This window comes from Alligator sinensis, unplaced genomic scaffold (assembly GCF_000455745.1).
Source record: "Alligator sinensis unplaced genomic scaffold, ASM45574v1 scaffold1030_1, whole genome shotgun sequence".
Taxonomy (NCBI): Eukaryota; Metazoa; Chordata; order Crocodylia; family Alligatoridae; genus Alligator; species Alligator sinensis.
The window spans coordinates 682,525-687,535 of NW_005842592.1; the positions used below are offsets into that span (position 1 = coordinate 682,525).

The window sequence follows — 5,011 nt, forward strand, 5'->3', positions numbered from 1 at the left end:
TCTGCATATCTAGCTCTCAAGTTCAGTTACGTTTGTCTAAACAACACAGCAATTGTACTATTCAGATTCTTAGAAGGCAACTGGTTTCAGATTCCTGTGAATGAAAATACAAAGCAAGGAAGCTGCAATTTACCCATGAGGACAAACTCCACGTTATTTAATATTCACATTTACAATAATTGCTGTAAAGTATTTTGAAGCAAGTCTTAAATTTTTCCAGTATAAAAAGATTATATGTTTACATAAATTGAAGATGTGAATTGTCTAAATAATAGAAAGTGTGATTGAGTCAATGCCCTCTGCTATTTTTTAAAGTGAATAACATGGATCTTTTGAAGAAGTTTATATGTTTTGATCCTGTTGCTATTCCATGGAAATTAATGCCCTTCTTCAAAAAGGGCTGCTGAGAGTGTCTATTTTAGGAAATGCAAAGAAATTATTAATCAACTTCCCACTGTAGAGGTGGCTAAAATAATAATTGCCATTTTTTAAACTTTGCAATTAAAGAAATGTAAAGCAATATTCAAAAGCAAACTTTATTAAATAGCAATTTAAAATAATTTTGGACATTACTAAATCAATTAAAAGCTTTAATATCTGGTTTATTTTAGGGTTTGATTGTTTAACATCAGAAATTGAAGATCTAGGCATTATGGGGCTAGGAGTTCATGACTTACCACCTATGTTCCTTGAATGGAGAGGCAGGGCACTGTTGGTGCCTGCCACTTTAAGGGCTGAGACAAGCAGCCAGCAGGTGCTTGATTGTGGCGGCCATTTTAGATCTCTGGCCGCCTATATAAACAGAGCAGTTGGCTACTAGTAGGTCAGATAGAAACATTGCTTGGCTGCATGCAGTTTTGGTGTAGGTGTAGGTGTAGGTGTAGGTGTAGGGGTAGGTGTAGGTGTAGGTGTAGGGGTAGGTGTAGGTGTAGGTGTAGGGGATGGTTAGGAGGCTCCTGGTCCTGGGCATGACCTAAAACTGCACCCTGCTGGGAGTGGGTGGTCTGGAGGGGCTCTCAGTGGTGTGCCCCCCCCAGGAAATACCAGGTCAGTTACCACCTTGGTGAAAGGTGGGTTGGGGCCCCCTAACCCCAGCTCCCACAACTGGGTGGGTTAACCCATAGTTGGGCCAAGGTGGACCCTGGTTAGAGAGAGAGGGCTAGAGGCTCAGAGACTTGACTTGAAACACCCTCAACTGGTCAATGCTGAGGCCAGGACTGGAAGGGTCGAAGGGCCAGGGGCCCACTGTGAGGGATGCCCAGAGCTGAGGGCCTGGGGTTCTGACTGGCCTTGGAGGTGAGGCCAGGGCCTGTGTAGCCAAAGGTCCTGGGGGGGCCACAGCTGAGAGGGGGAACAGTTCCGGGAGCTCGGCAGCTCAGAATGGGGGTGGAGCAGGCCACCTGATTGGAGGGATCTAGCTGGGTCTAGATTAGAGGATTTTGGGGCTCAGTGTGAGGCTGATGATGTTAAGAACAGTGGATGCCATCTGGAAGGCTTGGGTTGTGGTGTAGGGGAGGAACAGAGCTGTGGATAGCATCCCCTGGCATCAGGGCAAGAAATGGGCAGTCTCTTGCCTAATTAATGTCATAATTGTATATCAAGGTGTAGCAGGTAAGAAGGTGGGTGGTTGGCCTAGAAACAGGTGGGTGGGCCACTGGAAGACCAGCCCTGAGAGCCCCCTGTTACAAATAGCTCTTAAATCATGTGGTGAATTCAGCAGTAAACTAGTCAAAATTTGGTATTTAGATCCCAATTAAGTGGGGTAGAAGTCCAATTAACTGGGGTAATTGAATGATACATAATAGTCTGTGGTTTGGAAGGAATAAAAATGCTGCTAATGGCATTCAAACGCTGACAAACATTGCAGGATTATTTTTTATAGTTTATATTGACCTTTTTTAAGCTTGTATATCATGTAATCCCTGTTTTCTCAACTGATGGTGGAGAAGACTGTGAGCATATTTAATATCGCTCTCCTCCATTATTGGTCCTGAACTTTATATGTTGTTTTTATGGAAAGCAATTTTACACTTTTTTTTTTTTTAGACTTTTTTTTTTTAATGTTTGAGACATCTTTCTAATTGAGGACTGAAATCCTGCCCTATCCCCACTTATTTATTTTAAGGCTATAACTTGCTTCAAAATTAATGCTTGTTAGGGCTGAAAAGATGCTTTCTTTCTGCATCCCTGCTCAGTTGCTGATTACTTAAGCTTTCTCCTTCCCTACCCATGAATGTTCATATTACTCTGTTTTGTTCTGAATTGGACACTGTGTTGATCTCAGGAAATTAGAATGTATCATTAACCTATCACTTGACTGCAACAATGTGTTGATTTCACTTCATTTTAATTTTCTTTTGTTTTTGCTTCAATTAGTGGTTTGCTTCAATTAGTGGCTTTCTGGTTTTAAGATATATTAATTGCATGCAGTGCTTTGTCTTTTTCAGCATAAACCCCATCAAATGAAATGGCTGATCAACTCTGCTAACCCACTACTAATCAAGGTAGAGACAAATGTGTATGTATACTGTCTTTTTAAGAAGGTACTAGTAAAGTGTCTATATGATCCTTTGTGTAAGGCCATTGAAGTTGGTGAAGATACAGCAGGGACAAATTTAGCCTAAACTCTTAAATACTGGATTCCTTCCTATGTTAATCTTCTAAGTAGTAATTGGGTTTTGAAGCAATTTATAGCTGGTGAATACAATATATTCTTGCATAGAATTCAATATTTATATGAAGCATCTCAGTGATATAATTTTAATGTGTATAGTTTTTTTTGTTTGTTTTGTTTTTTTAAATCGGTGCAGAAGAACAGGGTTTGCACATAAGAGCTAGTCAAAGAATAAAAAAGAAAAGCTCATCTGACCTGCAAGGCTGCTTCTTTCTTTCTTTCTTTTTTTTTTTTTTTTTTAAGGGGACAGTGTATCTAATAAAGACAAAAATAGCTAGCGTTCTGATTTAAGAGGCGAGTTGCTAGAATGTCTTGGTCTTCTTAATTATTGTATTATTTCCAAGTAAATAGTAAATGGACTAATCATTCTTTGACTAACCTTTTAAAAAGATTTTCATTATATAGTCACAGGTCACAAGAAAATAATTAAAGGCAACAGCATGAGGTGTGGCAGGAAGCTCGCTTGCCAAAGATGATGTGAGTAAGTACAAATCTTGCTTTCGACTGCATCAAGCTACATTGTTATAAATATGTAACTTATTTCGAAAACTTTTAAGGCTTCCGCAGTCTTTATGCTGTAGTTGAATACAGCATTAACATAAGGAATGATCGGACATCTACATTCAACTTGAGGGGGAGTGCTTAAAGCTGGTACTTCTGCTAAATGCCTGTTTCAATTGGCTCGCTCACTCACTGTGGTGATGACTTGGCTAAATAGCATGATTATGAACATGTTTGCTCTGAGAAACTGTCTTCTTCAGAAAATAAGTTACTGCAGGATGTCCCAAGTATTTAACTTTCTGTTAGATCCCTTGGTTATACTCGGGCTTTTTGATAATAGCAGGAAACTTAATTGCAGCAGCACCACAAATTATTTGATCCTAACCCTATATAGGAACCTCAGGTATGTTTGTAGGCATTGAAGTTGGTAAATGATGCTTTGTTTGGACTTGGTGCCTTAGAAACAAGGTTGGGGAGCAATTCCCTTTAAAAAAAAAAAAACAACAAAAAAAAAAAAACAAAAACAAACAAGCAAACAATCAATTCCACTTTCCAGTTGCAGAACTAGAATTCGGAAGCTTCTGCTGCAGGTAACAGACACCAAGAGCAGCTTGCGAGGGAACAATATAGATTAGATAGATTTTTATTCCTGGCTATAATTAAATTGGCTCCCAGGATTCTTCTGGAAAGGGGCTGCTCTTGACATTTTATTAAGAATGATTGATTGCTCTACCACTATCCATTGTTGGCATAAGAAGTGTTCCTGTAGCTTGCCAACAAAGATGTGAGGCTATTACTAAAGAACCTGTGCTCTTTTTCCCACGTACAGGAGCAAGTAGCTTAATATTTAGTAGAGCACCCTGCAAATCTTATTGTACTAATATTATAGTATGGAGTAATCCACCTCCTACACACATCAAGCAAGGCCTAATTGATATTTAATTTGAAGAGTCTGTCTTTTTCTAATATTTCTTTTATCCATAGGCTACAGAGTTTGAGGCCTGAAGGACACATGGGCACCCAATAAAATGGAACAAGTAATGTGTACTTGTTTGAGAACAAGTCTCAGGAACATACTGGTAACTTGCATGTCTCTTGCATTAGTGTTGGTAGAGTTTGGTTCAAGAACATTTTCACACCTAAGTGAACAGGTAATTTTGATTGTGTTGCTTCCTGAGTACAGGATTGTTGACATGGCTCTGGGCATAGTAGAGTGAGCAAGATAAGACAGCCCACTTCTTAAGCTAACTTGGGGTCCAAAAAATGTTCTGGCTTCTTCATGTAAACATGGTATGATCCCATTAAAGCCAATGAAGTTACCTCAGAATGACTCCAGCCTGACAAAGAAAGGAATTTTAGCTCATTTCCCTGGGAAAGGAAGCAACATGTTGGAGGAGCCAGGGGTGTGGGTGTAGGTGTGTCTGTTCCGGGAGGTGGATACTGCATGTGCCACACCGTAGGTGGATGCCAGCTGTCTAGGATCAGAGTTCCCATTATGAAATCCAGCTTCAGGTTCAATGCTCACTAGAAACACCACAGGCAGAAAGAACTTTCCTCTAGTTGATCAGAATTTAGAAATTGAACAAAACTAGCTGTTGCTTATGAGACTAGGAAAAGTGTTTTTTTTCATATGCACTTGCATACTTTATCCCCCTCTGTCCTTGTACCATTTGACTTCATGAGTAAGTTCCTTCTAATTTGGGAGGGTATGCAATTAAATGCTAACAACCTGAACAGGAATGTCAGCACATGACATGACTCTAGAAGCGCAATCATGGAATTTCATGTGCTGCAATTTCTTTTCTAGATGTTTTCCTTTTGAAAACAAGCCCCAAA

General features: G+C 39.6%; 1 protein-coding gene and 1 long non-coding RNA gene across 2 annotated transcripts in view; both read left to right on the forward strand.

Moving 5' to 3' along the window:
- Positions 1 to 795: 795 nt before the first annotated feature.
- Positions 796 to 4,268, forward strand: LOC102378396. The gene is made up of 4 exons (XR_324871.3): positions 796 to 819; positions 2,448 to 2,504; positions 3,080 to 3,155; positions 4,160 to 4,268. It is a non-coding gene; the product is annotated as an uncharacterized LOC102378396 (long non-coding RNA).
- A 34-nt stretch (positions 4,269 to 4,302) lies between these two features.
- LOC102378556 (annexin A4-like) overlaps positions 4,303 to 5,011 on the forward strand; it is a 15,354-nt gene continuing 14,645 nt past the window's right edge. Inside the window, exon 1 of the mRNA XM_006032894.3 lies at positions 4,303 to 4,326. The gene's annotated coding sequence lies outside the window, so the exon portion shown is untranslated. The remainder of the gene's footprint in view (positions 4,327 to 5,011) is intronic.